The sequence below is a fragment of the Papio anubis genome, chromosome 5, assembly GCF_008728515.1.
Source record: "Papio anubis isolate 15944 chromosome 5, Panubis1.0, whole genome shotgun sequence".
Classification (NCBI taxonomy): domain Eukaryota; kingdom Metazoa; phylum Chordata; class Mammalia; order Primates; family Cercopithecidae; genus Papio; species Papio anubis.
In genome coordinates, this window is record NC_044980.1 from 30,121,686 (window position 1) to 30,138,931 (window position 17,246).

Genomic DNA, 17,246 nt, shown 5'->3' on the forward strand with positions numbered 1-17,246 from the left:
AAGTTTGGGGATGAGTAAATAAGGAAGGGGATGGCAAGGGAGACACAGGGGGTTTTGGTGGCAGTGACCAGGGAATTGTAGCAAAGCGAAGTAATGTAGCCAAGAAAAATCTGTATGTATGAGGTCAAAGTCAAACCCAGGTCTCATAACTCCTAGTTAGTGCTCTTTCTTTTAGAGCCTAGAAACAAAAATAAGTGAAACAGACATATAGGAGTTTCCTATAATTCAGTATCTTCTCATGTCACCTACATTGGGGGAAAAAAAAAGTCTTCTTGCTTCTAGTATACTGATTACATTTTCTTGGTACTATTTCAAAAAATGGATTATACAATCTCATGGTGATCTGTAACAATTTCATCAATTCTGGCTGGCCATATCATTTCTCAGGCCTCCTGAGTAAGAATTCAAATAAAAAAGCATTAAAGACTATGATCCAAACATCAGAGGCTCACCAGGATTATGAACAGGAAAAGAAAAAAAAACAGGATATGAGTGACTAATAAGTTATTCATGAATTCAAACTATGTAGAATAATTAAAATATCTACTTTCAGCAAATAAGCTGTTAACTGCAATTTCACTATTTTTTAATGATCTAATTCACACTGTTTCAGGAAGTTTCCCTTAATCTATGTACACGATTATGTAGATCAATGTTTACATTTTTGCATTCCTATAGACATGCAGTGAAAATAAAGTGCATAAATAAGTTGTCCCCTGGTTACCAGAAAACGTTTATATGTATGAAAAGTATTTAGACTATAATAACATAGATAAGAGTTTTAGGGGTTGAAGAGACCAAGCAATTTCAATTCCCAATGTTTTTCTCCATTATTTGTGGGCATGGTGGAACTAATATCCCAAATATACTTCCCCCTTCTAATGAATTTCCTAAGCTTCTGAAATCAGCACAGCATTGTAAAAAGTGGTAAGTTTCCATTATATGAAGAGAAATGTGTGAATTTTTTGTTCACACAGCTTTTTACTCAAGTAACTCAGAGAAGGAATTTATTTTTCACCACTTCAAGCTTGTCATTTATTTAGCCCTCAGTAGGGAATAGTGTCTTTGCTTTGGTGGAACTGAGCAATTTGTAGAGGAAAGGATAAGGTCCCTATAGTAAGTTCTGAGGCCAACCTTTTATAGATCTCTAGCACAAGCAATGATTGATTACCTCTAAAGATAAATACACTTAGTTTCTAATCCTTATGTCTAAGTTAACTTAATTTTTATATCTGTCTTTACCCTTTCAGTTCTGAAATGATAATGTTAATTCTGTTCTTGGTGAATATAAATTCTGATGGTAAACAATGTAGACGATTCTGTATGCTTGTCTTTGAACTTTGGATTTGGTGCCTTTAATGGAAAAAGGAAAGTAAACTATATTTAGGTGCTTTGATTGTATCTTGTATCTGTGGCTATGAATACCTCACACTACATATACTATAAGAACAAATTGGAATAGAAATATTCTAAAGGTAAGCTTTTAAGATATGTTTTCCATTCAACAAACATTTGGTGCCTAAATATTTGCCCCAAATCATTCTGCTTTCCTGTAAGTGTGCAGGGGAGGGGGAAGATCCTGGAAAAATAAATAAAAATAAAATAAAATTAATATATTAATATCTGAGGGTCACTATAAGCATATACAGATAGGTGGTTAGATAATGTCTATATTATATATAAAGAGATTATGTAGCAAGATAAACAATGTACTAGAGATGAAGTACTTCTTTCTGATGCATTAATTTAAAAAGTGTTTCTATCATTTATCAGTTATTTATCTTAAGGTTGTTATTTACATATTCACGACCTCAGTTCACCTACCTTATAGGGTATGTGGACTGACAAACTGTCATATAAATGCCAGCATCAATGAAAATTCTTTCTTTTCTCTTTTTCCTTTCCCAGAGAATGAAGAAATAAGAATAAAAAATGGAGAATGTAATAAAACATAAGTACTAATACATAAAGTAGTCTTCAAATCAGAAAGGAGGAAAAGAAAACCAAAAGATGAGGTAGGGATTTAAAAGGGAGGAGAAGCAAAAGAATTGAATGTTGTGGTAAGCAGTAGAATCCAAGCACAATTTTCATTTTAAACATTTCTCCAAAATCTATGCCAAGAATTTCCTAACCCAGTTACATTGAGAGAAGTTAGACATAGATGTACCCACAACATGGCAAGGACTAGAGTTTTTCAATCAGAACTGAGTTTCCATTTGCATGGAGTCTTCATCACAGAACCTGTTGTTTCTAGTTTCTGTTAACAGAGATTTGGTATTATATTAACTAAAGGGCCTTATTGAAGATGACAACAACTACAATCCTCAGAGTTTTTAGCCATTTTTTTTCAGAAATTTAAATAATATCCTGAACTCAGGGGATAAATTAAGCTCAATGGTGTATGTCCACTTAAAAGAGAAAGGAAAACATTTTTTGGATCTATAACACTTGAAACTGGTAAATCAATATCAAAGAATCTTCTAAACCTAGTCTGTATATGAGCAATCAATCCAAAAATTCCTAAAAAGAAAAAGTAAGCTACTATGTGGCTCTGTGGTGAAAAATCTCTCCAAATAAGTTCAATCTCTTGCAATAGAGAAATGCATCCTATTTTTCACAACTGAGAATCTGTCATTTGAAATTTTCCTATAAGGGTCAAGTTAATGGGCAAAAATAACCTCCTTCAATTCAAATTCAGGGGATAATTGATAAAGCTGGATTTCAATCAGGGCACTTTCTGAGCAAGATTTAAATATCCACTTGCTTCAAATCAGTAGTCACCCAGATAGCAACTCACCAGGTGCAATCTGCTTCCAATACACTTTGCTAAGGACTTATCTCTTCCATCTTTTTTTGGACTTTAAATTGTTAAGTAACCTTGTTTGTAGAGTAATCTACTAGTATTTGTCCTATTTCAAACAAATATCTCATTATTAATGAACAAGTGACAATTAAGTAATAGTAGTTGTTACTGACAAGAACAAAAACATGAATTCAGGCTTTAAGTTAGAAGGCAGCACTCATTTACAAGGTAGTCATTCAGATGATCCAGAATATACTTATATTACATTACATTTTCAAAATTAAATTTTTCTAGAGAATTCTCAGACACTGAAATTACATCTGCATTTTGTTTAATGATGTAATTTGTTAAAAGTTGGCTAACACATTAAATAACCCAGGTGCATCTGCATTCTAAAAAGAGACTTTCTAAAATGACAAAAACTTTAAGATGCCAAGCAATTAGTTTTAAAGGTTGAATAACAGACAGATGGTGAGGAAAATATTTGAGGCCTATAAGGCTTTCCCAGGGCTCCCTCAATCCCATCCTGGAGTCAGCCGTTTGCTGTGTTTTCTCCTAAGATATTTTTGGAGAATAAGCACCTACATATGTAAGAGTTCTTATCATAATAGACAAAATTCCTGAAGCAAAATATGATATCATGTCCTATTATTAATACCTCACTAAACTGTAATTGGATATAACTTACAAGAATGTAATCTTTCACACATCTCTGTTCAAAGGCATAATTTCCATTATCTTTTGAAAAGTAATCTGGCATCTGTGGCTTTGAGATATACACAAGAATTTCAAAAAAGCATTTTTTGGCCCCCATGCAGCCCAAAATTCATTTCCAAATAAAAGAAATAAGATTTTCACCTGACACTGTAACTAAAAAATCAACACAGAACAAATTGAAACACACGTGTATAAAGTCACATTAAGTTGTAGAAGTTTGCCCTTGAATGAACAATATTTCAGTAATGAGACAATCAGAAAGTGAATTGTCAGGAACCCAAGCACGTATGAGACAAGGTTAAAAAAAAAAAAAAATACATATTAAAAAACAACAGCATTGACCGTGCCCACTGAGATTCTTAAATGCCCAAGGATTTGACTTGCTTCTTTGGTGTATCATGTGTATGTTTTGGGGATGAATGTGCTATGCTAGTTTAACAGATGTCCTCAATACCCATAGAATTATTAATTTCTTTCTGTTCTAGCTCAATATTCACCAGGAACTTTGTGATTATAATGTGGTCTCTTAAAACACATGTCTACAAAGAAAGAAGGTATTGGCCACAGAATGTGTGTCCAAGATCCTGGCCAATTTATTCCTTATTATAATGAAATCAACTGATTTTCTGGTTTTATATATCACTGTCTACAAATGCAGTTAACATGAGTCCAGCATAAGAAACAGTCACTCTCATCATTCCCAAAAAACATGGTTCCAAACCCACAGGCTGAGAGTTAGATTAAGGAGTACAGTGAATTCACAAAGCCGGAAGCACCCTGAGGTCTACTCTAGACAACTAGCTGACCTGTTCTGGTGACATTCTGATCCTGACACCCTTCTTAAACTTCCGACATGAACAGGATAAAAGTGAGACAATTTATTAGAAGAGAGAATAAAGTCCAAGTAGTCTGAGATTAGGAGAAATATCAACATGACTAGGAGTCAAGTGAGAGGTATGGAAGTAGGAAGTGCCTAAGGCAAGGCTTGATGTGATGGAAAGAAAGCAGGTTTTGGGCAACCTTATTCATTCTCTATTTATCTGAGCCTGATCCTTTAGCTAAATAATAAGAATGCCTAAGTCACAGGGTTTTTGTGGGGTTTCTTTTATGGGGGAATTAAATAAAATAATAGATGTTGATCACAGAACATGACATATGTGCTTAATACATAATTTATTTTTCCCCTATCATAATTTTATTCATGTGTATTCCTATTAGAAGACCCTGCCCAATCCAATGAAGAATTTGAAAACAGGCATCTCTAGTCTCCATATGGTATCTTTTCTGCCAAAGTATCTGCTTTTCTTATGATATTGCTCTTCTACCATGAATGGAAGGAAGCAGGATGTATACAACAATTTGTTCTCAGATGTTGGTAACTCCTATTATTATTAATGAGTATTTAACAGAATTCAAGGACCTTTGAAATTTTTTTGTCCAACCTGTCACTTAGCTTGATCATTAGGCTTAATCCAGTGATAGTATAATTGGCTCACTATTTTGCAAGTCATTGTAAAATATTGAGCTGGGAGAGAGCACTGTTTAACCTTGAGGATGAATGGCTACTTTGGAAAGCTAAGCATTTAGGAAAAGACATGTCAACCCAGACATCTTAATTTATTTTATTTTATTCCAGTAGCTTTTGAGGTACAAGTGGTTTTTGGTTACATGGATGAATTCTATAGTGGTGAATTGAGATTTAGTGCACCCGTCACCCGAGTATATTTGCAAACTATGCATCTGACAAAGGACTAATATCCAGAATCTACAAGGAACTCAAACAAATCAGTAAGAAAAAAAATCCCATCAAAAAGTGAGCAAAGGACATGAATAAACATTTTTCAAAAGATCTGACTTTTAAAGCAAACTCCAAGGACACCACTCACCCAGTTTTCCCACATGTTCCCAAGAATACAAACATTGCTTAAGGGACTAAGAGGTTTTAGTCTTTGTGCTAATCTTTGGGTATTTTTCAGCCTTTCTCTGGGGAAAAAAAGAAAAAGTGTACTTTAATTCTGTATCACTTAATTTTGGACATATGCTTTGCAATTTCAGCTGTGTTTGTGATAGATCATGTTATTGATATTACATCTTGTTTCCATTACACTGTATCAATTTCACATAAAAGGTAGGTGGCATAGCAGGTCAGCATTTATCAAAAAAAAAAAAAGAGGAAGAGAAAATGTCAAAGAAGAGTAAGTGTGTTATGGAATCTACTGTATGGAGCACAAGTAACTTGAGGAAATTCAGTTTCAAAGTTATAATTTAATTTAAGTCACAGTCTAGTGACTGTAGACAGAGGAAATTTTAAAAAACAGGTTGTGGCAATAGTGAATACAAATTCAAAAGAGAACTGGCTCCTGGAACTTCTACAAAGAACTACATGTCAAGCCCTAAGGAAATGCCTATATTAAGGTTCCAGTGATGAAATCGTGCTATGTCTCCACATATCAAGATGAAATATGCCTTATGTGGCCTAGTCAGGAAATAAGCTGCTTTATTCCATAATAATTACCTACATTTGTGGATTGACCACCTACTACGTGGCTGACACTTTTCTAAGCTCTTGCGATACAATAACCCCAGTGAAATAGATACTGTTATTATTCCCATTTTACCATTGTGGATACCAAAGCACAGAATGTTCAGTGCCATGCCCAAGTATATGCCACTTGAAAATGGCAAAGCTGAAACTTAAATCTAAGCAATTTCACTCTAGAGCTGAATTCTCAACCAAGTTAGTCTATTGTTTTTCTTTTAAATAGACGCATTCCTGCTATCATACTATTTACTATATAAGTTTCTAGGGGGCGGAAAGCACATGCTTTACTGTAAAATCGTACAGCAAATAAAACATTGGCTATGGGAAAAAATAGGGTTGGAACAGAAGTTACAAAATGTATTATACCCAGAGAACACAAAAACAATAGCAATCCATTAAAAAAACCTCACAAACACATTAAACTACGCTTGGGATTGGTGTCTAGTATCACAGTCAGTTCTTCACAACTTAAACCCTGGGGCTTATGCAGTTTCCTGAAATGTACTTCCTGGAGGGCATTTGCTTCTAATAGAGACATGTTCATCAGAATCAAAAATCTTATCCAGACTATAGCCTGTTTTGTTAATCCATTGTTTTAATAAGGAAAGAAATGTCAGCACATCACCTTCCTGTACACTTGTGTGTCACTGTAGCTTTACATGGTGAAGTGAAGGCATAGCTTGTACTAAAAGAGATACTTTTGTAGAGTTTTATATGGAGTTTATATATTGCTAAGGCTTTAATTGTGACAGAGCTCACTCCAATTACTTAAAAATATTACTACTCGGAAAAATCTTGTATGAATCAATACCTCTTTCACATTATACCAACTTCCCTATCTGTCTTCATCCATTCTTGCTGCTATTAAAAAAAAAAAAAAAACAAACACTGGGTAACTTATAACTCATAAATGATAGAAATAATTTATCGTCAAGATCAAGGGACTGGCACATTTAGTGTCTGGTGAGGGTCTTTCTCTGCTTCCAAGATGGCACCTTCTTGCTGTATCTTCAAATGGCAAAAGGGCAAAGGGGAAGTACAGATCCTGTGTCCTCACATAGCAGAAGAGATGAAAGGACAAGGCAGGTCTCTGAAACCTCTTTCACAAGGGCATTGGTCCCATTCACAAAGGCAGAGCCTTGAAGACTTAGTCATTTCCCAAAGGCCTCAGTCCCTGATTTCATTCCCTTGATGATTAAGTTTCAACATATGAATCTTGGAGGAACACATGCATTAAAACCAAAGCATTCCCACATTTATCAATCGCATAAGAAGTAATCAGTGTAAAAACAAACAGTAATCATAGAAGAACAAACATGACTGTAACGAGTTGTGGTTAGTTCTATTATTCTACATATCAAAATGGTCAAAGTCCTGTTTAATCACATTTACTTACAGTTTAAATTACCCCGAACATACCGTTTTTCTTTTTTTTTCAGCAAATTTTTTTTTACCATCTACCATGCATGAGGCATGGTGTAGAAGGCTGGGGACAGAGTGAGGCACAAGATGGACATGACCCCTCCCATTCTAAAGACCAGAATCTCTCTTAGGTTTTTCACAAGAAATATGCTAATCCTGCGGTGACTCCAGGCTCTCATGATTTTACCAGAGAAGTATGAATTTTGGGTTGTTTTACTAACTATTGGATAAACTAACTTTTCACATTCCAGGTTTTGCTCCCAGTCAATGACAACCTTCCCACTGCACACATCTACATATATCTAAAAACATAGAAAACAGATAAGCTTGATCCAAATATGCATTTCCCAACCCACTGACTTCTTTCAAATATTATCATGAAACACCTCATCCATCTGATATGTTACGCAAACTTGGTGCCCTTAGTGATTTAATTGTCCTAGAAACTGAAATACATCCCAAACTTGGAAATCCTCTTTTAAAAAGAAAGAATTGTCCTAAGAGTCTAATATTCTAAGATTTCTGCTCTGATTTCTTAAATAAAATGCAGTGCCCAAAATATAACCCCACTGAGATCAAATTGAGAAATCTAAGTCTCCCAATGACATTCCCACCCTTCTTACCCTTCCAACCTCTGCAGGCTGATTTCAGACACTGAGCATGCTCATTATAATATTATATGGCCCAATTTTCACTTGGGATGGTGTATTTACCACATGGGCCAGTTCAGGTCCTCTGAGACATTGACACAAAGATGGCATTAGACACGCTCACGAGAACCAGTAAATCTATCACCCATGAAGGCCAGAGGAGCAAAGAGCAGAAATAGGTGGAAAGAGCTTTCAGGTAGGGATATAGATCTGACACCTGTGAAAGGAGAGGCAGCGGAGAGAATTGAGTAGGGATAGCTGCATACCACAGCACAGTACTGAGAAAGTCTCAGCTAGGCCAGAGGGGAGTTTCTGCCTGTTAGAAGAGTGTGGCACTCAAGAGAAATGGCCCCATACCAGCCCAGTCACTGCTATGCTCAGTCATTGGCTGGTAGCAGCTTGGGGGAAGCATGGCCTCAGCTCCCAGGCTCTCAGTCTGCAATGCTCCCCACAGCAGCCCCTTCTCAGCAGTGCTCCTCCATGGCCTCCATGTCATCTAAAATGTTATAAGAATTGGCTATTCTTTCCTAGAGATTAATAAGAATAAACTATGGAAGGAGAAAAGCATCTATCACTTGGAAAAGCATCTATCACTTGGAAAAGTCTAGTCACACTTTTGGAAGGTATGAGGGGCTGGTATTTTGTTGAGGTTTCAGTAATTCTCTCTCTATTGACAGAGGCGCTGTAGCCAGTTCTCCCATGTTTTCAAAGGCAAGGCAAGTCACCCTGTCAGGCAATTGGGTGATATCACTACTAACTTCTGCTAGCTTTTATTGAACATTGTCACTGCTCTCAGAATCTCAACTACCACATATACACTCATTTATCAATCAGAACAAAGGCATTTATTGTCACCAATTATATTCTTACATTATTAGCATGAAAAAAGTGAGCGAGATGCATTGATGAGAGTAAAAAGAACAGTTTCACATTATCCACACCACCCCTCTTGAAAGGCAGCACAACTCAGTGCCAAGAGATGTCCCCACTCTCACCTGTTCAACACAGTACTAAAAGTCCTAGCCAGAGCAATTAGGCAAGAGAAAGAAATAAAAGGCATTCAAATCAAAAAGGAGGTAATGCATTGTCTCTGTTTGCAGATGACAGGATCTTAGGTATAGAAAGCCCTAAAGACTCCACAATATAAAACTGTTAGAATTAGTAAATGACTTCTGTAAGGTTGCCGAATAAAAATATACAAAAATCAGTTGCATTCATATGCACTAAAAACAAACTACCCCCTCCCCCAAAAATTAGGAAAACAATTCCATTTACAATAGTATCAGAAAGAATAAAATACATAGGAATAAATTTAAATAGCTGAAAGAGCTGTACACATCGCTGTAAAAAATCTGTAAGACATCGCTGAAAAAAAATGAAGACGACACAAATAAATGAAAAGATAGGCCGGGCGCGGTGGCTCAAGCTTGTAATCCCAGCACTTTGGGAGGCCGAGACGGGCGGATCACGAGGTCGGGAGATCGAGACCATCCTGGCTAACACGGTGAAACCCCGTCTCTACTAAAAAATACAAAAAAAAAAAACCAGCCGGGCGAGGTGGCGGGCGCCTGTAGTCCCAGCTACTCCGGAGGCTGAGGCAGGAGAATGGCGTGAACCCGGGAGGCGGAGCTTGCAGTGAGCTGAGATCCGGCCACTGCACTCCAGCCTGGGCGACAGAGCGAGACTCCGTCTCAAAAAAAAAAAAAAAAAAAAAAAAAATGAAAAGATAGCCCATGCTCATGTGGAAAAACAGGAACTCTTTTACCCTGTTGGTGAGAGTATAAATTACTTCAAACACTGTGGAAGACAGTATGGAAATTCCTCAAGGATCTAGAACCAGAAATACCATTTTACCCAGCAATCCCATTACTGGGTATATACCCAAAGGAATACAAATCATTCTGCTATAAAGACATATATACACGTATGTTTATTGCAGCACTGTTCACAACAGCAAACACTTGGAACCAACCCTAATGCCCATCAATGATAGATTGGATAAAGAAAATGTGGCACTTATACACTATGGAATACTATGCAGCCATAAAAAAGGATGAGTTCATGTCCTTTGCAGGGACATGAATGAGGCTGGAAACCATCATTCTCAGCAAACTAACACAGAAACAGAAAACAAGCACCTCACGTTCTCACTCATAAGTGGGAGCTGAACAGTGAGAACACATGGACACAGGAAGGGGAAAAACATACACCAGGGCCTGTCAGTGGGTGGGGGGCTAGGGCAGGGAAGCATTAAGGAGAAATACCTAATGTAAATGATGGGTTGATGGGTGCAGCAAACCACCATGGCACATTTATACCTGTGTAACAATCCTGCACATTCTGCACATGTACCCTAGAACTTAAAGTATGATTAAAAAAAAAAAGAACTATTTTATAAATAACCCTGTTTCCCAAGCTAGAGAGTTTTGAGTGGACTTCTCACCTACCATTAAGCTTTATGATTATTTAGTCACCAGAGTCCTTTGAGGAACCTATAAGCACCTGGTGAAAGACCTAACACAATGCCTGGCACATAGATAAATAAAACATTTCAGTTGATTCTAGATCAAAGAGATATAGGTTGCTGTCAGATAAGTATATTAATAATCTAGTATTTATAATAAAACATTTTTATAATTCAATTACTTAGAAGGCTTACAAGTTACACAGCTAGTGCCAGATTACTGCAGAACCTTCCCTGATTTTATAAATTAGAACTTATAAATTAGACCTTATGTCAAGATTACCTATAAAATAATCTTTGTGCCACTTAAGCAGCATTGAATCTATTGTGCAAAGTCTGATAAACCTCCATCTATCCACCGTTTCTACACAAATCCCCCTAACTCTTTGGAAACACTTACCATTTCTGAGTGGATTATACTTCCAAAAGAGTTGTCAGGAAAAGCAAAGTGGCGAGTTATAACCGTGATCTGGGTAATCCAATTATTGGAGTATGTTGGATACCTAAGTTCTGAGTGCCTCTAGAGAGCCAAATAAAACAGATTCTATCACCCTGTGAAAGGCTTTCCCAAATTATCTTCATATTTCCAGAAAATATATCTTCTCATGACTTTCTCTGATTCCAACAGCTTGTTCCTGCTGAATTCTGTTATCCTAAATGTACAGCTTAGTCCCATCCTTGATTTACACACATATGAACACATACAATCAAAACACCAACAAACATACTGCAGTAGGTGACTTCTAAGTTAGGCCCCAATGTTCCCCACCTCTCAGTATTCATCCCCTGTATAATCCCTCCCATTGAGTGTGAGCTGAAACTAGTTACTGGCTTCTGACTGATAGGACATTGAAAAGGTGATGAGATGTCACTTCCATGGTTAGGTGATTGCAACTTCCATCTCTTTGGCAGACTCTCTCTATTGCTTTCTGGACTACACACTTTGATGAAGCAAGCTGCCATACTGAAGAGACCCACGCGGAAAAGAACCAAGGATGGGCTTCCTCTAACAGCCATTAAGGAACTGATGGCCTCAGTCCAACAGCTTGGAAGCAGATTCTTCCCCAGTCAAGCCTTCAGAAAAGTCCCTAGTCCTGGCCAATACCTGATGGCAGCTGTGTGACAGACCCTAAAGTGGGGAACCCAGTTAAGCCATACTCAGATTTCTAAACCACCAAAACAGTGAAATACTCACTATATGTTACTTTAAACTGCTAATTTTGGTGGTGACTTGTTATGCAACAATAGATAACTTATGCATATAAAAATGGAAATGCATACACATGCCCTTTATGTTTGGCATACTTTACTGGAGACTTGGAAAGGTTAAATAGTTTACACCATGAATATGTAAAAAAATTGCATATTGAATGTCAGAAATTATACTCAGTCCTTCAACAGCTTACTATGGGGGTTCTTTTTGATGTGATTTGTGTTTATTTTGGGGGTAGGGTTTTTGGTTTTTTGTTTTGTTTTTGTTCCTTTTTTTTTTTTTTTTTTTTTTTTTTGCTTTTATTCAACTAACCAACATGAACAGCTATTCCCTCACTCTCTATTTTTCTTCAGTTCTTCCCTCTCAGGTTTCATTTCAGTTTTTCCAACTCCTACTCCCAGTTTATCTCCAGGATCTTTTTTTTTCCCCCTGCGAGACAAAGTCTCACTCTGTCGCCCAGGCTGGAGTGCAGTGGTGCAATCTCGGCTCACTGCAACCTCCACCGCCCGAGTTCAAGCAATTCTTCTGCCTCAGCCTCCCGAGTAGCTGGAATTATAGGTCCACACCACCACACCCAGCTAATTTTTGTGCTTTTAATATAGATGGGGTTTAACCATGTTGGCCAGGCTGGTCTCAAACTCCTGACCTCGTGATCCACCCGCCTTGGCCTCCCCAAGTGCTGGGATTACAGGCATGAGCCACTTCGCCCAGCCTGGGATCTTTTCTTAATATACAAGTTATTCAGGGCATTGCAGAAATAGGATCCACCTTCCTTATTTTTCATTTGTTTAGTCAGCAATGATCCATTAAATCCAAGGCAGTACTCTCAGCACTAAGCTGACAGTGGTAAATTCAACAGACCTGGTCCATGTCCTCATCTAGCTTATGGTCAACTTTGTGAGGACAAACATTGAACAAGCAAATGAATATATAAATGAATAATTACACGTGAGGAAAGTGCTTGGAAGATAAAAAACACGGACTGTGCTGAAGATAAAGGAGACAGACCTGCTGAGATTGTTTTCATTAATTCCAGAAAAGCTCTTTCTTTTCAGATAATATTTAGTTTGAGATTTGAATAACGGGGATTGAGGGAGGGACACCTTGGATAGAGGCTCTACAGGGGAAAGCCTGTGTATGAAGGCTTTGAGGGAGGACACAGTGTGGGGTATTCTAAGAACTAACACATGGATAATTGGCTGGAGCAATAGTGAGAAAAACTGGCTCGAAATGAAGCTGGAGAAGAAAGCAGAGGTCAACACAGCCAGGATTCTTTAACTCAAGGTCAGGAGGTTGCACGTGATTCAACATGCAATGGGAAGCCATTGAAGGGCTTGAGTGAAAAACAAGATTTGATTTACCTTTTTCTCAAGGATGGAGATGGTGAATGGAAAAAAACAAAGAATACAAATGTATTTATTGCTACTGAGCTGTACATTTAAAAGTGGCAAAGATGGTAAATTATTTATGCATATTTTACCTCAACAAAAATAATTTTTAATTTAAAAGATCTACCATTTTATAGAATCACTATGGCTGCTGCATTAAAAAATATGCATTGGAAGGGATATAAAAAGAAAGCATGTGGACCAGTTAAGGAATATCTAAAATAGACAATAGAGAGAAGCACAGATAAAAGAGTGGGAATGGAACTGGGAAAAGATCGACAGGTTCAAAGATACTGGCAGAATCAACAGGTTTGGTGAGGGAGAGAAAAGAATCAAAGATAACTCCCAGATTCTAAATAATCCAGAAGGCAGTTGTGATCATGTATAGCATGCTCTTTTGCTTTGTTACCTAGGGACATGGACCTCTTTTTAAAAAAAGAAGAAGAAGAAGAAGTTCCCAGCAGTACCCTATATTGCTATTTGGTCTTTTTCAATACCTTTCATTAAAATATTTGGCTTCAAATTGCTTCAGATACTATGGTGGCACATCATTGTTGTTCCTTGTTTTTATTTTATATAAATAGATGGTTAAACAATGGCTTTAATTATTTACATTATATCTTCTTGCTTGCCTCCTGTGCATTGAAGCAATAGTACATAATTTGTCAAGAAAAAAAGAACCACAGAAAGGGTCAAGTATCACAGGTGTTCGAAAGAGATCTTTTGCCCAGCACATCACATAGCTGTTCTTTGGCACTTTTTATGTGCTAAACATTTGGCTAACATTATCGCTGAATCTTCAGAAATTTCAGGGCAGGTAAGTTTCATGGTCCCCAATTATAGAAGGAGAGAGGTAAAGAGGTTAAATGACATACTTCTAAGCAGAAAGAAGAATCAGCCTCAAAGCTAGGGGAAGCCCTCAGAGTATCTTAATCTTAATTATATATTCATTATATTCAGCAGAAATTAAATATCATTAATTGATGCCTGCGAAGTGGTTTAAATTCAGGGAGGGATTTAGAGAGAGTAGACTAGAAGGATGCTATAGGGGGAGACATCTTATTTTGTGCTAACTGTACACCAGGCTTTCTGATAAGCAGCCTTGTTTCTTATTAACCACTGTAAGATCTTGTAGGTAAAAGGAGAAGAAAACTGTACTAGCTTTACAAAACAAACGATGCTCTGTTTATTAATCAATAGGAAGAAGAAAACTCATTTCAGTGGCAGAGCACTATTAACTTCATGGATTCTTTGAAAGTAGAGCTATGAAGACATTTAGTTGCTGCAGTGAGAAAACCAGAGGATAAAGGAACATGTAAAAGAGTGTGTAGGAAATCAGACATCAGAATTCATCCACACTGAAATACAGTGCACGGCCCACCTTTTCCTCATGTATCCTGAGTGCATTGCTATTCTAACTTCAGTTTGTGTCAGAATTACCTGAAGGTGCATATCAAGTATGTTTAATCCACTGTGCTATGCCCAGAGATTCTGTTCTGGTAGGTCAGGTCTGGGCCAGAAGTCAAGAATCTGGGCTTAACAGGTTCCAATGTAGACAACAGTTCAAGTTTGATACCCACCATAATTTGGGGCACACAGCCTAACACTGCCACTCTCTGTCTAGGTGAATGTCCTCCTTCCTTCCGCCAGTCACATTGCCCTAAGCTGATGGGTTCCATGCATCACGAATCATTTAAAACAGTCATCCATGTTACCTCCTTGTGAAGCATTTCCTGAGTTCCCCTAAGCTAAATGAGCGGCTTAGGGCTTCCAAAGCTCTGTTTCATACTTTTATTATAGCACTTATGAAATTATATTATAATTATCTTCTTATGTGAGTCATTCCCCTATCAAAATATGGATAACTTAAATATGGGGAGTTCATTTCACACCTCTGGCATCCTGCACACTTCTTGGCACAAAGCAGGCATTGAATAATCTTTTTTTGTTTTTCATAGGAAAATGAAAATATAAAAGAACAATGAAATTAAAGTGTGACAAGTCTTGGTTAGTATATCATATCACAATGCTTGACCCCTGAGCAATGCAGGGGTTAGAGGTGCCAACTCCCGGTGCAGCCAAACATCCATGTATAAATTTTGACTCCTCCAAACTGAAATACTAACAGCTAATTGCCTGGAAGCCAGCAAACAGTTGATTAACACCTATTGTATATGTTATATGTCTTATGTACTGTATTCTTACAAGAAAGTAAGCTAGAAAAAAATAAAATGCTATTAAGAAAATCATGAGGAAGAGAAAGTATAATTACTATTTATTCATTAACTGGAAGTGGATCATCATCAAGGTCTTCATTCTCATTGTTTTTCATACTGAATAAGCTGAGAAGGATGATAAACAGGAGGAGGGGTGAGTCTTGTGATCTCAGGGGTGGCAGAGGCAAAAGAGATAAAGTAGATGGAAGAGGAGGCAGGAGAGGCAGACACACTCAGAGTCACTTTTATTGAAAAGAACCGGCATATAAGTGAACTCATACAGCTCAAATTCGTGTTAAGGGTCAACTGCGTATGGTTTACCTAGATGAATGAGTGTCTTATTCTGCTGAGGCTGCCATAAAAACATACCAAAGACTGAATGCTTAAACAACAGAAATGCACTTCTCACAGTTCTGAAGACTGGAAGATCCAAGATCATGGTGCCTGCAAGGTAGACTCTGGAACCTCTTCTCTTGACTTGTAGGCTGACACAGCCTTGCTGTGTGTTCATATGACTTCTTTGTGTGACCTTGGGGAGAGAGAGAAAAAACAAGCTCTCTGATGTCTCCCTCTTTTTAATTTATTATTATTATTATTATTATTATTATTATTATTATTTTGAGACAAAGTTTCACTCTTGGGGCCCAGGCTAGAGTGCAATGGTGAAATCTCGGCACACTGCAACCTCCGCCTCCTGGGTTCAAGCAATTCTCCTGCCTCAGCCTGCTGAGAAGCTGGGATGACAGGCACGTGCCACCATGCCCAGATAATTTTTGTATTTTTAGTAGAGAGGGGATTTTGCCATGTTGGCCAGGCTGGTCTGGAACTCCTAACTTCAGATGATCCACCTGCCTCAGCCTCCCAAAATGCTGGAATTACAGGCATGAACTACCACGCCCAGCCTGATGTCTCCTCTTATAAAAGCACTAATCCAATCATGAGGGCCTCACCTAACCCAATCATGAGGGCCTCACCTAACCCTCATGACGTCCCAAAGACCCTCCAAATATGATCACATTGGGGATGAGGACTTCAACATATGAATTTTAGGGAGACACACAGAGTTCATAACAAAAGGTAATAAACCAGTTGTCTGAAGCTTGCTCTCTGGCTTGAGCTTCTTCCCTTAATATTAAACCACATGGAGTCCTAGATTCTGCATCTATAAAATGAGATCTTACTTTCCCCATCACAGTTATTGTTGAGGAAACATGCTGAAAGGGCCCTGAAAATGGTAAAGCATTATACACAGTGGGGTTAATATAAGGTCCTCTTTAATTCGGAGGCTGCTGCAGTCTGTGAGAAACTCCTAAATTGCTAGCAGTGCCACACAGAAACTCAGCAGGCCTAGCAATCAGTAAAGCTTGTATTTTCTCTCTTTGACTGCTTAGAAATTTTTGCCACGATGTAATTTTTATTAATTTATTTGAATAATTTGATAAACATAATTTAATCTGTATAATAATTGTCATTAGCTTTGTTTGTAGGCAAACTCTTTAATGAGAATGCAGAAGGAAATTTCATGCATTGCATTAGCTTTTATTTGTTTTTGTTTTTTTGGCAGTCATAACACAAGGTTGACTCCTTATTGTGAGGCTAATGCTGAACTAAAACCCTATCCATTGCCCCAGCAGTATGCCAGGGGCCAATCATATTATTTTTTTTTTTTCCTAAAAGGAAATCTTTACTGTCACATAAAGATTTTATTTACATTTAATATAATCTCATCCTAACTGCTACATAGAGGGTAACAGAGAGAACATATATCCCTAGAGGGTGGCAGGAAGGAAGAGGATAGGAAAAGACTGATTTGAAGATAGATGAGTTCCTG

General features: G+C 37.5%; 1 long non-coding RNA gene across 1 annotated transcript in view; it reads right to left on the minus strand.

The window, feature by feature from the left end:
• The window catches only part of LOC103885005, a 126,634-nt gene extending 110,628 nt beyond the window's left edge, over positions 1–16,006 (minus strand). Inside the window, exon 1 of the long non-coding RNA XR_002522467.1 lies at positions 15,825–16,006. This is a non-coding gene — a long non-coding RNA (uncharacterized LOC103885005). The remainder of the gene's footprint in view (positions 1–15,824) is intronic.
• Between the last annotated feature and the right edge of the window lie 1,240 nt (positions 16,007–17,246).